The 12338-nt window shown below is 40.3% G+C and overlaps 1 pseudogene; it reads right to left on the bottom strand.

Annotated features, from left to right (window-relative positions):
• Positions 1–7129: 7129 nt before the first annotated feature.
• LOC103603796 overlaps positions 7130–12338 on the bottom strand; it is a 7372-nt pseudogene continuing 2163 nt past the window's right edge.

The raw sequence follows: 12338 nt of genomic DNA, 5'->3' as shown, positions 1-12338 counted from the left end.
TATCGTAAGTTGAAAATGCATTTAAAACCTAACCTACAGAACATCATACTCTAGCCTGCTTTCAACATGCTCAGAACACTTACATTAGCCTATGGTTGGGCAAAATCATCTGGCAACACAGTACACTTTAGAGAATCAGCCATTTACCCTCATGATCCTGTGGCTGGTTGGGAGTTGTGAATCGCTGCTTGTCCAGCAACACAAGAGAGTTTCATACCATGTATCACTAACCCAGAAACAGATCAAAATTCAAAACTCTCTAAGTACAATTTCTATTGAATGTGAATCACTTTTGCACAATCCTAAAGTCAAAAAATTGTAAGCCAAACCATCATAAGTCAGGGTCGGTCNAAAAAAAAAGATATCCTATCATTTGCAGCAACAGAGTTAGAACTGGAAACCATCATGTCAAGTGAAGTAAGTCAAGTACAGAAAGACAAATACTGCATCTCACTGATGTATGGAATCTGAAATAAACAAACAAACAAAATGGTTCTCATAGAATTAGAGAGTAGAATAATGGTTACTAGTGTCTGCAGGGGGAGAGGGTGGGGAGGAGGAGAAGGGTGGACTAAGGGGTACAAAACTATGCCATCTACACTCAGTGAATCATTGGACAGTATATGCATGTAATGAAACAACACGCTGCACCCACAAACGTGTACAAGTAAATGCTAAAGTAAAAAAGGAAAAACCATGACTACACAGAATAATTCAGCCACCTGTATGTTTCCCTTCAGTGTTCTCTCTTATTCTCCACAGTAGCCATTCAAAATCTCTGTGTTTCTCAAGTTTTTCACCCCATCATCTTCTCTTTTCAAAAGATAACCTTACTTCTCAATTTCCTGCTCTAGAGAGAAGATGGATAAACTAGGATGGGTTTTCCATCATAGGAGCTTGGTATGACCACTGCAACCTATCTTCTCTTGCATTATGATGGGAAGGATGTCCCTCCTCCTGTCAGAGATGAATATCTCTTTGTATGCTCTGTCTCGATCTCATTCTCTCTTGCCTTCCTACAGACACCTGCTCCTTTTAGTTCCTTATTCATTTTACTGAAGCTGTTTGCTATAAGGTCACCAGCTCCTTCCTATTTGCACATTTATCAGTCTATCTTCTCTGAAATATTTAACACTGTCGCTCATTCCCTCTCACTTGAAACTCTCTTTTCTCTTGACTTCCATGACACCATGATCCATGTATAGCATTTATGTGTGTGTGTGTGTGTGTGTGTGTGTGTGTGTACTCCTTGACTTACAATGGGGTTGCACCCTGATTAACCCATCATAAGTTGAAAATATCGTAAGTTGAAAATGCATTTAAAACCTAACCTACAGAACATCATACTCTAGCCTGCTTNCTTTTGCACAATCCTAAAGTCAAAAAATTGTAAGCCAAACCATCATAAGTCAGGGTCGGTCGGTATTTATACACACAGACTGTATGTATAAGAAAACATTTTATGTGCCAGATATGGGTTTAAGTGCAAAGGGTATAGCAGTGAACAAATAGACATGAATCACAAATCCCTGCCTTTGCAAAGCTTATTGGCTTTTTGGAGAAGACAGAAAATAAAATAAGTTATTTGACAAGTTAGAAGGTTATAATTACTAAGGACAAACATAAAGCTGAGGAGGAGACAGGGAATGCTGGAGGTGAGGAGACTTCAATTCTACATAGTGTGGTCAGGAAAGGCCTCATATTAAACAAGGGAGGAGAGCAAGCCATGCGGCCAGCTGGGGAAAGAGCTTTCCAGGCAGAGGGAAGCCCTGATGCTGCAGTGCCAAAGGGGCAGCCACTGCAGGTTTCCCAGAGAAGGAGTGACCTAGTCTGACTCGTGTCAACAGGGTCACTAGGTCATAGGGGACAAGAGCAGAATCTGGGCAGCTAATGAGGAAGCTATTGCAGTATGTTGTGAGGGAAGTGATGGTGTTTTAGATGAGGTGGCCTCTGTGGAAGTATTTGCAGGTGCTGGGATTCTGTATGTTCAGAGGCCTAGCAAATGGGATGGAGTGGATGGAGGGAATGAGAGAGACAGAGACAAGAAGTGTGGCACTGAGGTTTTCATCCTGAGCAACAGAAATCATTAAGAGGAAGACAGGGAGTGGAACAGATTTGAGGGGGCTTAAGCAACAACAAACATTTGTTTTTGATAGCTTAAAGACTGGGAAGTCCAAAGTCAAGGCCCTGGCAGATTCAATGTGTTTTGAGAGCCCGCTTCTTGGTTCCTGGACAGCTGGCTCCCATGCCCTCACATGTGGAGTGAAAGCAAGCTCTCCAGGAACTAGTATAAGAACACTAACCCCATTCATGATATCTTCCAATCCTAATCACCACCCACCTATACCACCTCCTGATAATATCACATTACGGGAGAGAGTCCAGCATACGAATTCTGGTGGGATACATAGTCAATATATGACATTTGGCCCCTGGTCTCTCAATATTCAATGACAAATTAAAGTATATAAAAATTAAACCTACCTGCATATGAACAATATACTTTGATTCTCTCATAGGTACAACACACTTCAAATTGGAGAGAGGAAANCTTTTGCACAATCCTAAAGTCAAAAAATTGTAAGCCAAACCATCATAAGTCAGGGTCGGTCTGTATTTATACACACTAACTGTATGTATAAGAAAACATTTTATGTGCCAGATATGGTTTAAGTGCAAAGGGTATAGCAGTGAACAAATAGACATGAATCACAAATCCCTGCCTTTGCAAAGCTTATTGGCTTTTTGGAGAAGACAGAAAATAAAATTAGTTATTTGATAAGTTAGAAGGTTATAATTACTAAGGACAAACATAAAGCTGAGGAGGAGACAGGGAATTCTGGAGGTGAGGAGACTTCAATTCTACATAGTGTGGTCAGTAAAGGCCTCATATTAAACAAGGGAGGAGAGCAAGCCATGCGGCCAGCTGGGGAAAGAGCTTTCCAGGCAGAGGGAAGCCCTGATGCTGCAGTGCCAAAGGGGCAGCCACTGCAGGTTTCCCAGAGAAGGAGTGACCTAGTCTGACTCGTGTCAACAGGGTCACTAGGTCATAGGGGACAAGAGCAGAATCTGGGCAGCTAATGAGGAAGCTATTGCAGTATGTTGTGAGGGAAGTGATGGTGTTTTAGATGAGGTGGCCTCTGTGGAAGTATTTGCAGGTGCTGGGATTCTGTATGTTCAGAGGCCTAGCAAATGGGATGGAGTGGATGGAGGGAATGAGAGAGACAGAGACAAGAAGTGTGGCACTGAGGTTTTCATCCTGAGCAACAGAAATCATTAAGAGGAAGACAGGGAGTGGAACAGATTTGAGGGGGCTTAAGCAACAACAAACATTTGTTTTTGATAGCTTAAAGACTGGGAAGTCCAAAGTCAAGGCCCTGGCAGATTCAATGTGTTTTGAGAGCCCGCTTCTTGGTTCCTGGACAGCTGGCTCCCATGCCCTCACATGTGGAGTGAAAGCAAGCTCTCCAGGAACTAGTATAAGAACACTAACCCCATTCATGATATCTTCCAATCCTAATCACCACCCACCTATACCACCTCCTGATAATATCACATTACGGGAGAGAGTCCAGCATACGAATTCTGGTGGGATACACCGTCAATATATGACATTTGGCCCCTGGTCTCTCAATATTCAATGACAAATTAAAGTATATAAAAATTAAACCTACCTGCGTATGAACAATATACTTTGATTCTCTCATAGGTACAACACACTTCAAATTGGAGAGAGGAAAATTTTATTAACTGTCCTAAAAATAAAACTAGCCATTGCCATTGAACTCATGTACTATTGTTTAAAGGTACTTAAAGAACTATCTCACCTCAATGTTTCTTTGCAAAAGAAGTAGAAATCAATAATCCATAGATCTACTTTAAGAAACAAGCCACTGATAAACATGTTTATTACTTTTATAACATTTCTTTTTTAATGTTTTTCTAAATTCAAAATATTAACATTCATTTGTACATATTTTGGGGGTGTGTTGTTTTAATACATGCATTTATTTCACAATGATTCACATAGGGTAGATAGCATAGTTTTGTACCCATTGGTCCATCTTTCTCCTCTCCCCAACCCCCACCCCTTCCAGCCTTTGGTAACCATTATTCCACTGTCTACTTCTATGAGGATCACATTTATTTATTTATTAGATTCCAAATATGAATGAGATCATGCAGTTTTTGTCTTTTTGTGCCTGACTTACTTCATTTAATATGATGGTTTCCAGTTCCATCCATGCTGCTGCAAATGATAGGATACAATGTTTTTAATAGCTGAGTAGTATTCCATTGCGTTTATATACCAGTTTTTAATCCATTCATCTACTGACGTATATTTAGGTTGATTCCATCTCTTGGCTATTGTGAATAGGGCTGCGATGAACAAGAGAGTTCAGGTGTCTCTTTGATATATTGATTTGATTTCCTTTGGGTATATACCCAGTAGTGAGATAGCTGGGTTGTAGGGTAGATCTATTTTTAGGTCTCTGAGGAACCTCCATACTGTTTTCCACAGTGGCTGTACCAATTTACACTCCCACCAGCAATGGGAGAGTTCCTTTTCTTCTGCATCCTTGCCAGTGTCTGTTATTTTTTTGTCCTGTTGATAATAGCCATTCTAACTGAAGAGAGATGATATCTCACTGGGTTTTAATTTGCATTTCCCTGATGATTTGTGTTCCTGAGGCTGTTGGCCATTTGCATGTCTTCTTCTTCTTTTTTTTTTTTTTGCTAAAGAGGAAATTTATTTAATGTAAATGTATACATTAATAAAAAAAGAAAGATCTCAAACCAACAACCACCTTTGCACCTTAAGAAACTAGAAAATGAAGAGCAAACTGAGCCCAGACCTAGTGAAGGAAGTAATAATAAAAATGAGAGTACAGATAAAAGAAATAAAAAATAGAGAATATCAATTAAATCAAAAGTTGGTACTTTGATGAGATCCACAAAATTGATAAACCTTTACCTAGATGGACAGAAAAAAGAAAGAAGACTCAAATGACTAAAATAAGAAATAAAAGAGAGGTCATTACAACCAAATTTAGAGAAACCAAAAGGGTTATATAAGAGAATATTATGAATAATTCTTTGTCAACAAATTAGACCATTTAGAAGAAATGAATAAATTTCAAACAATGCACCATCTACCAAGACCAAATTATGATGAAACAGAATTTTGACAGAATTATAACTAGTAAGATGAGTGATTATTGTTTTTCAGATTCCTGATGCAGGACTCCCTTGAGGATTTCTTGCAGGTCTGGTTGTGTGGTGGTGAACTCACACAGCTTCTGTTTATCTAGAAAATACACGATTTCTCCCTCATTTCTGAAGGATAGCCTTGCTGTGTATAGTGTTCTTGGCTGGCAGTTTTTTCTTTTTATATTTTGAATATATCATCCCATTTTCTTCTAGCTTATAGAATTTTTGTTGAGAAGTCTGCTGTTAGTCTGATTGGGGCTCTCTTGCAGGTGACTTGATGCTTTTCTCTCGCTTCTTTTAAGATTTTCTCTATGTCTTTGGGCTTTGCCAGTTTGACTATAGTGTGTCTTGGAGCAAATCTTACTGAGTTGAATCTGTTTGGGGATCTTTGAGTCTCTTGGATCTGTCTGTCTGTGTCTTTCCCTATACCTGGGAAGTATTCCATTATTATTTCATTGAATAGGTTTTATATGCCTTTTCCTTTCTCCTCCCCTTCTGGAATACCCATGATTTGAATGTTTGTGTGCTTCAGGTTGTCTGCTAGCTCTCTTAGATTTTCTTCTTTTTTTGAATTATTTTTTTCCTTTTATTTTATCTGCCTTGGTTATTTGGAAAAGGCTATCTTCAAGATCAGAAATTCTTCTGCTTCTTCTAGCTTGCTGCTTAAGCTATTGGTTGTATTTTTTTATTTTGTTGAGTAAATCTTTCAGTTCCATGAGTACATTATTTTTTAAGGTGTTAATCTCTTTGTAAATTTCCTCCTTCATAACCTGGATTTTTTTCCGTCATTTCATTATGTTGTATGATTCTTTTCATAGCTCAATGAGTTTCCTTAAGATTCTTGCTTGGAATTCCTTTCAGTCATTACCAGGGTTTCCTGCTCTATAGGGTCTTGTATTTGAGAATTACTGTATTTTTTTGGTGGTGTCGTCATTTCATTATGTTGTATGATTCTTTTCATAGCTCAATGAGTTTCCTTAAGATTCTTGCTTGGAATTCCTTTCAGTCATTTCCAGGGTTTCCTGCTCTATAGGGTCTTGTATTTGAGAATTACTGTATTTTTTTGGTGGTGTCATTTTTTTCTTGGATTTTTAATATTTCTAGTATCTCTACATTGATGTCTGGTCATCTGGTAGAATAGTTTCTTCTTTTATTACTCTGGAGAGGGCTTTGAGGAGAGACTTTCTCTTCTTTTTCCAGACTTTGTAGGTGATTCTCCTGTGTCAATGCAGTTGAGTGTCTGGCTGGTTGCCTGCATGGCAGCTATGGCTAACACTGTGGGCTTCTTTTATTACTCTGGAGAGGGCTTTGAGGAGAGACTTTCTCTTCTTTTTCCAGACTTTGTAGGTGATTCTCCTTGTGTCAATGCAGTTGAGTGTCTGGCTGGTTGCCTGCATGGCAGCTATGGCTAACACTGTGGTGTTGAGCCACTTTTGCAGTAGCTATGGCTGTGGGGGTGGATGTTGTGGGCCTCCTGTGTGGAAGTGGTGTTTTCAGTGTGCTCCTGCCTACTTATGGGTGGGGGGATGCTGCCTTTGGCTCCTTCTTGGGATACCAGGTGTTCTCTGCTTCTTGCCTGTTTCTGGGCAGAAGGAGGCTGCCCTTGGCTCCTGCCTAGGACACCAGGTGTGCACTGTTTCTTGCCTGCTTCCAGAATGAGGGGGTTGTGCAACATTTCTTTCATGTTGTTAATGTTTTAGAGCATTATACATGAATTAATTTCCATCAGGCTATCCATATTTATAACAATTGTAGGATTTCACTGCAGTGTGAATTTTCACATAACTTTTAAAGTACTTATTAAAATTTTAAACTTTCCTGTATTTTAAAAACTAATGGTATTTCAATCCAGTGTGTGTTTATACATGTTCATGTGGGCCAACTGAAGACTTTTCCACATTCCTTACATTTAGCCTTTTTATCCAGTATGAGTTTTTTCACAGGAACATATGGGATTTTGAAAGAAACTTGAACTGAAAGCTTTACCACATTGTTTACATTCATAGGGCTTTGCTCCAGTGTGAGTTATTTCATGTATTTAAAATGAAATGAACTGGGGTAGTCAAAGGCTTTCCCACATATCTTATATTTGTAAGATCCATCACCAGTGTGCAGTACCATGTGTCTTTGAACACTTGTGGGAGAAATGAAGGCTTTCCCACATTCCTTACATTCATATAGTTTCTCTCAAGTGTGAGTTCTTTCATGTTTTTGAATAGAACTGGGAAAATCTGAAGGCTTTACCACATTGTTTACATTCATAGGGTTTTTCTCCAGTGTGAGTCCTTTCATGCATTTGAAATAAACTGGGGCAGCCAAAGGTTTTCTCACATATCTGACATGTATAAGGTCCATCTTCAGTGTGTGTTATCATGTGTCTTCAAACATTTGCAAGATAAATGAATGCTTTTCCACATTCCTTACATTTGTAGGGTTTCACTCCATTGTGAGTTCTTTCATGTCTCTGAATGGAACTGGAAAAACTATAGGCTCTCCCACATTCATTACATTCATAGGGTTTTTCTCCACTGTGACTCCTTTCATGAATTTGAAATGAATGATGGCAGGCAAAGCCTTTCCCACATATCTTACATTTATGAGATCCATCTCCAGTGTGTGTTATTTGTGTCTTCAAATGCTTGTAAGAGAAAGCAAGGCTTTCCCATACTCCTTACAGTCATAGGATTTCTCCCCAGTGTGAGTCCTTCCATGAATTCTGAAGGAGTGGAGGTAACTGAAGGTTTTCCCACTTTGTTTATGTTTATATGGCTTCTCTCCATAGTCCTGATTTTCATATGTTTGGTTCCAGTGTGAGGTGGTCTGTGCCTATTAACAGGTGAATGACACATGCAGAGTTTTTCACACAAATTACATTTACATGATTTTAGTCCAGGAGAAATTTTCTCATTCAGATTAAAATTTGGTATCTGGCTGAAGATTTTTCCAGAATGCTAACTTTCTTTACTTTCACTGACTTTGTCTACAGTATGATTGCTTTCCTTAGATTTGTTTACCTTGTATTGATGTTCAATGTTCGAGTCTTGCTATTTTTTTCCTGTAGAAGCCAAATTTATAAAGATTTCCACCATGACATCTCTGTAGAGTTTTTTCTGGAAATGATCCAGCATACCCCCCTCCCCCAGGGTGAAGTTGCCAGCCACATTCTCAAAGGCCACTGAGCCCATTTCTTGGCTTCCAGGTGACCTGGTGTCCTCACTATGAATTCATGGTCACTGCAGGTCCAAGGGTCACAGAAGCTGCAGCAGAGCAACCTGAAGTCATTAGAGGCTGACACGTGCCACTGAGGGGAAGGAACACTCTAAGCTAACAAGTTTGCCTCGCAGAAGACAAAGGACTTTCTTATAGCAACAGCAGTAGCCAATTCATGTAGCATCATGTACAGAGGAATAAATAATTTATTTATTTTCTTTAGGAATTCCTGTAGGGTCAAAAATACCTGATCGTACAATGTACATATTTGGAGGCTATAACTGCTACAGCCATGATACTGATTTGAAAGCAGCCAGCCTGAAACAAAAGTGCTACCCGGAGGAGAGTAGAGCCAACAGAATGAGAGAAGTAGAATAGCAACTCACATGAAATTATTTCTATTGCTTACATATCTCTGGAGGTTTTTCTTCTTAGTAAAACTTCAATAATCAATTCTCTTTGAGCCAGTCTGAGTTGGGCTTTCTGTTGCTTGCATCCCAGAGCTTTCAAACAGATACATATCTTGGTACCAGAAGTGAGTACTCACCCACGTTTCATTGTGGGATTTTCTGAGTGGAGGAGATAGGCAGGAGGGCAGCAAGGCCCCCTTATTCCAGAGTGGGAAGTTGGCAGTCTTTGCTATGTGCAAGCAAGACAGGTGTTTAGGTTGTGGTTTTTGCGTGTTGTTATTCAGACTTGATAAAGCTGTAGCATTAGGGGAACTGCTGGCTATCTCCTCCACCTGCAGAAAGATCCTGCACAGAAAAGACAAGCTGAGGCCAAAAGCAGTGTGTCTGAGCAGGTATCTATTGCACACCTACTCTGCCAAGCACCATTCTCTTCACAGTACATTGGCAGACAAGCCTTTGCTCACATGGTTCTTACATTCTAACTCATATATGTGTACTATTAGGAAAAAATTACCCCCCAAAGTTAAGTAGTAACAAGTTATGAAACATAAATACAACAAGATAAGGGGATAAAAAAATGATGCTATTATAGATAAGATGATTAGGGCATCTGAGGGAAACTTCCTGGGCAGAGATTTCAGCAAGTCTAAATTTTTCAAGGCAGGAACATGCCTGATATTTCAAGGAATAACAAACTAAATGGTCAGTGTGGCAGACGCACAGTGAGCAAGACAGGGGTAGAATCAGAAGGGTTGTAACAGACCACATGGGGACATTTTAAGTGAAGTTACAGACATTAGAATTTGTTTAAGTTGTGGTGGAGAGTATTAACTAAAGGAATGACTTGATCTCATTCAGATCTTGGAAGGATGGCTCTGTTGATGTACAGCGTATGACAGTGTGAGGGAGGGCAAGAGAGAAAATGCAAGACCAGGTCAGAAGGCTATTGATGGTGCCTACAGAGGAGATGGCAGTGGATTGATCAGACCAACTAGTGGCTGGTGGAGAATGGGGTGAGGAGATTTCCAAATGTGGGATATATTTTTAAGGTAAAGCTGACCGATTACCTTATGGATTAGGTAGAGGGCAAGAGAGAAAATGCAAGACCAGGTCAGAAGGCCATTGATGGTGCCTACAGAGGAGATGGCAGTAGATTGATCAGACCAGCTAGTGGCTGGTGGAGAATGGGGTGAGAAGATTTCCAAATGTGGGATATATTTTTAAGGTAAAGCTGACCGATTACCTTATGGATTAGGTATGAAATACAAGAGAAAAAGAAGAATTAAGAAAATGTATTGCCAGAGAGTTTACTAATCCAATCTGGAATCTTGTAGGGATAGACATGCCACGCTCTCCACCTCAAGTCAAGTTTGGCAATAACAGAGGCAGAAAGCTGGGGGGATTAAGCAGGAAATGAATGAGACCAGGCTTCTTCCAAGCTCCTCTTGCTAAGCATTCTTTGCCAGACAAGGAAAACAGTCATGCTGTGAAGACACAGATATGGAATAGCCTAAATATGAGGAATACATTACTAAGGTCTCTGTTCATAAAGGTATCTTTTCAAATTACCTCAAGGCACAGGCCAAGAATGTGGTTGTAGACATTAAATGAGGGGCTGAGAGGTGGGCAGAACACAGAGATATGCTTCCAGGCGACGAAACTGCCTAGATTCATGAAGCCGTGAACTGACAAGGGAGTCGGCTTTGATGCTGGGCCATGGAATTGATCACAGGCACATAGACCCAAAGCAAATAGACCAGCAGCCTACTAAATTTTTAAGTGAGCTCTACTGCCAAAAAAACCCTAAGACTGGCCAAAAAGAGCCTGTATTTCTCAAACCCTAAGATAATCCCGAGGATCCAGGAATCACATCAACAGGAAGTGGGCTGTTCAAGTGGTCAGGCCCCAGAAATTGCTTCCTTTCCAAATTCTTCTCCGTGGAAGACAATGGACAAGGGAAATCCATTCATAGGTAGAACCAGGGGCCTTCTGATTAGTCAACCAAGGAATGTCTTCCATTGCCAGGGCAGGTTGTCCTTGTTATTTATGGCCAGCAGATCATGATACGTTCCATGTACTAGTGATTTCTGTGTGTTTCTCGTTGACCTCTTTTCCAAATGGAAGTTTTATTTCATTTACCCAGTTCTTTTCTAACTTTTCTTAATGTGTCAGGGACCTATTACATATTATCTTGGCCTGTGTTCCCCAGAAAAGAGAACCTGAAACAAAAGCATATGTGCTATTACTTTATTAAGAGGTGCAAACCATGGGAACCAGATTGAGAGGCAATGGGAATGCTCGGGTAAGAAGGAAAAGCCAGTAATAAGGTTACATTACTGAGCCGGGGGCTGCCGAATGCTAAGGAGCTTATCTCACCAGTCTGTCCTCCATGAAGCCATGTAGAGCATGTCCCAGGACAGTACANGTGGGGGTGAGCTCCAATTGGGCTAAACCTGATCAACATCATCTCAACCCCTTTGGGGTCACAGTGGCTGGTACAGGAGCCTTCAGCTGTCCAATTCAACTCAACAACAAATGTCCAAGGCTTTTGTTTACTAGGGATGCCTTGCATTGGTTTCTGGCTCCTTCACTTACTAACTGGAGCAGTGTCCCAGCTCTCTCATTCATACATGGGGAATGATAGTGAGCGGGAAGAGTTAAATAAGGAAATTCACATAAATGCGAAAGACAGTGTCAAGGACATAATAAACATTAATAAATGATAGCTATTATTGTTCTTTTTGTAGTCAAGTGCATTGCATTACATCACAAACTAGTGTTCTAATCAAGGCTTAAACAAAGAGGGTACAATGGAAACTAAAACGGCATCTCATGGACATAAATTGGACCTGCAATAACAAAGCCATTAGGGGTCTTTTGCATTTATTTTTGTGGCCACAAATTCTCTAATTTTGTTTCTGTCTGTATGTCTGTTTCCTTGCTTTTCTCTGCAGTGGGAATCTCTCTCCATGCTCATCGTTAGCAAATGGCCAAAGTGGCGGCCTCAGCTTTACTTCTATGTATTCTTATGCACCCACCGTCGTCTCACTGCAACTGCTGTGTCTCTACACTGAATGCTTCAGTGTGAGAATCCCATTGTTTTTCACCATTCAACAGTCTCTACACTTAGATCAATCAGAAATGGCTGGGTGGATCCCAAGGTCCCAGCATAAGCATGGAGACTCACACCTTCTACAGGGCTTTCGGCTCTTGACGACAACAATAGCAGAGAGCTGGGCAGTCACCCCAGAGCATCACCCTGGGAATTTCTAGGTACTAACACCCAAATTGACTTCAGTGGCTCATTCTGTCCATACTGACTTGGAATGACTCTTGTGACTTTCCACACTCCTGTCTAACCTCATGGAATGCATTTTTGGAACTCTTTTTTAATTTTTTATTTTTTCGATGGCACATAGACATGATAAAAGATCACCAGTTCCTTCAGTGGTTCAGAGGGAATCCTGTGCTTTTGATGGAGAGCTCAGAGTGCTTGTTACCCCACAG

This window comes from Galeopterus variegatus, unplaced genomic scaffold (genome assembly GCF_000696425.1).
Source record: "Galeopterus variegatus unplaced genomic scaffold, G_variegatus-3.0.2 Scaffold4795, whole genome shotgun sequence".
In the NCBI taxonomy this organism is placed as follows: domain Eukaryota; kingdom Metazoa; phylum Chordata; class Mammalia; order Dermoptera; family Cynocephalidae; genus Galeopterus; species Galeopterus variegatus.
This window is presented reverse-complemented; position numbering and strand designations above follow the sequence as displayed.